The 3,382-nt window shown below is 42.3% G+C and overlaps 1 pseudogene; it reads right to left on the reverse strand.

Moving 5' to 3' along the window:
• The window catches only part of LOC102853236, a 7,902-nt pseudogene extending 6,351 nt beyond the window's left edge, over window positions 1-1,551 (reverse strand).
• Between the last annotated feature and the right edge of the window lie 1,831 nt (window positions 1,552-3,382).

Genomic DNA, 3,382 nt, shown 5'->3' on the forward strand with positions numbered 1-3,382 from the left:
GGCACCAGCAGCCTGGAAATTAAAAGGTGCATTGCCATGGGAAAGTCTGCTGTTAGGGACCTCTCCAAAGTGCTGAAGAGCAATGGTATCTCTTTGGAGACTAAGGTGTGTCTGATACAGGCCATGGTCTTCACAATCACCTGTTATGCATCAGAGAGTTGGACAATAACCAAGGAGGCTAGGAGAATTGATGCCTTTGAGCTGTGGTCCTGGAGAAGAGTATTGAGAATACCATGGACTGTTAGGAAAACAAACAGATTCGTCCTGGAAAGAGTTAAACCGGGTGGCTCCTTGGAGGCAAGGATTCTGAGGCTCCGTCTAACATACTTTGGACATGTTGTGAGGAGACACCGGTCCTTAGAGAGGGACATCATGCTTGGGAGGGTGGAGGGACAGCGCAGGAGAGGAAGGCCCTCTATGAGTTGGATTGACTGGGATAATTGGAATGGGAGTGTCAGAGACAGTGCGATTGTCACAGGACAGATTGGAGTTTAGGGCTGTTGTACATAGGGTCGCTATGAGTCGCAGGCGACTCGACGGCACATAACGAAACAACAACATTTGTTTGCAGTGTGTGTGTGTGTGTGTGTGTGTACATTCTTTCTAGGTTGTATAGCCCTGGTGTATCCACTTGCCATTACAGAGGTAACTTGTGATTGCTGTGAAGCTAAACACTGTGACACTGTTGTGTCATATGTGATAATGATTTCCCATGGTGGACAGTGTTTTATGGAGCTCTCCAATTAAAACAAGCTTGGAAGCAGGAGTGATATCCACTTCAGTAAGTAGCTTGTCTCCAAAAACCCTGTGAACCTGGAGAAAGAATGAAAGTCACGCAAGTGTTGAGGACTTTAGTTCATAGGGTCATTATGCGTCTCCTATGACTTGACAGCACTTAACAAAAACAACTATATATATATATATGAGTGGAGTTGCCAGTACACATGATAATTTGGTAACTGGGAGGAAGAATTTGAGTAGAACATGGGATTCGCCCATGGGATTACTTTATATATCATTTTTCTTGTTAAATTCGTACTGATTTCTAAAAAGAAGAATGTTGAATAAAAGGAAACTTGTTGTCGCCTCACTACAATGTCTGGCAGCCATGATGAGCATGCGCTGTCCTGCAGAATGGATTTGTTTCACGAATAAAAACTGACTGGAGCATGAAGTGACCAATGACCTCTAGAAACATGCCAGTCAGTCTTAGAGAAGCAGCTGGGAGCCCGGAGCCTCCAGTGAGCTGGCAGCAAGTGACATGCCTCAGCAACTCCAATGACTGCTCAGCCTCAGATCTAAAATTGTGGGCTATGTGGAAGGAATGTGAGTGGAGCAAATTGTCCACAAGGCAAGAAGAAAGACTGTTCTGTGAGAAGCAAAGTCTGTAGATGATTTCTCAGAAGGATGGCAAATTCTGCACATCAAGTATTTAATCTGGGATAAGGTTCCAGTGCTGCTGGCATGATCTGAACAGCCACTAGAACTAAATTAACCATAAGAATAAGGACTGTAGCTACCTCCATGGTCCCCTTGGTCAATGCCATCCATCACTGGTTGAAAATCTGTTAGCCCCTGAAATGATGATATATTTTTCAAGCTTGAAAAAAAAGCTCTAAGAGAAATTGAGAGAGAATCTCTCAACAGCTTTACAGGAAATGAGTTAGGGATAGAATTTGTCGGTTGCTAGATAATGAGAAAAGGTGACATTTCTTGGGTTCTCCAGCCTATGAACTGAGCTTTTTATCTGCTACTGATCTAAAGGAGGACACATGAGTGATATGTTCCTGATGACAAGAAATACATCAATTCTGTTGGAGAAGAGAATTCAAGTAGAGGAAAAGGGGACTGAGGATATAAAAGTAAAGCAGATATCATGAAAGATTGATATATTTTTTTAATCTTTTCTGTAGTCATGAACAAGCAGCTGAGCCTTTTTGAGCTATTTGAGCATTTGTGTCCTGGCCACAACCCAACTAAGGCTCTTCTTTTCCTGTCCAGGGGAAAATGACTTGCCAGGTTCCTTCATTCCCAACAAGGATACTTGTAAAAGGAGAAAGGGCAGTGTGAGGATGGCCAAGTCTGACTTACACTAACTGTCCCATCATCATCATCCACAGTATAAGCCAATTCTAATGAGGTCAACATGCCCCCCCACACTCCTGTACCTTTTTTTTTACAATTCCAACAATGATACTACTGCTCTACTGGGTCCGAAATCCATTGCAATAGCTCACAGAGTACATGGCATCATACTCATTATTGTGAAGTTAATTAGGAATACAATTTTGATTGGCAACAGGATAAAATTTCTCAGTTGAGACATCTTCTGAAGCATGTTCACAGGTCCTTCAGCCTTCAGCCTCGTGACTTTTAGCTGGGGTTTGCAGAGCTCCTGACAATTGTGATTCTCCTTCAGTCCCCCAACAAACTTAGGCAAAGACTTCTAGCTCTGGGTCTGTGGGGTAGTAATCTCAGGTCAGCTCTGTCTCACATCAGATCTCTGGTTCTCTGTGGCAGCTATTGCTGCTCTTGGGTAGGTCAAACTGGAGTAAGAATCTCTGGGCTATAGGGAAGGAACATGAGTGATAATAGAGTAAGAATGTCTGGCCATGAAGGACATGCACAGCATCCCTGCTTCTTTTTTGTTGGTGATTAGAGTCTCAAAATCTGCCACTAAATTTGCTCAATTTAGTGTGAGACTAGCCAATCCCCTTGTGGATAGACAAACACATCCTTATTTGTATATTCTTGCTTATTTGAATATTCAAGGCAAAGTTAAAGTCAATGTCTAGGAAGGCCATTTTAAACAATAAGCCCTTAGATTAAGGGAGCATTTATTTGGAATTAACGGTTATGGTTAAAAAAAAGTGCAAAGGAAAGGCCATTGATGTTGGTGTGTGCCATAGAGTTGGATGTGACTCATAGTTGACACTCTAGAGGATTTTCAGAGGCAGTAAATTACACAGGAGGAGATTGCTCATTTTTCTTTTCTGGAGCAGCTGGTGGATTCAAACTATATGTCTTTAGAAAAATGTACATGGTGAGTCATCACTTCATCCCATTCTCATTTGCCCTCACACAGATGCTTGCTCACCATCAGGAGCAGGCACTGTAGTAATTATGTGTGGAACTACAATGTGTAATCTGATGTTATCCTCCCCCTATTCTCCATAATAAAAGACAGATTAGATTTTTGAAGATGTTGTTGTTGTTGATCATCTTTGAGTTGAGCACAGCTCACAGCGACTCTATGAACAAAAGGCCAGAAGCCCCTCTACAACTATTAATATTTATCAAAGTTCATAGTTTCTGGACCCATGTTGTTTAGGAAGGGGATGCCACTCCTGCTTCCAAACCTGTCATAGTATGTTATTGTTGT

Source organism: Elephantulus edwardii, unplaced genomic scaffold (assembly GCF_000299155.1).
Source record: "Elephantulus edwardii isolate Elephantulus edwardi_28Jun2011 unplaced genomic scaffold, EleEdw1.0 scaffold00143, whole genome shotgun sequence".
Lineage (NCBI taxonomy): Eukaryota > Metazoa > Chordata > Mammalia > Macroscelidea > Macroscelididae > Elephantulus > Elephantulus edwardii.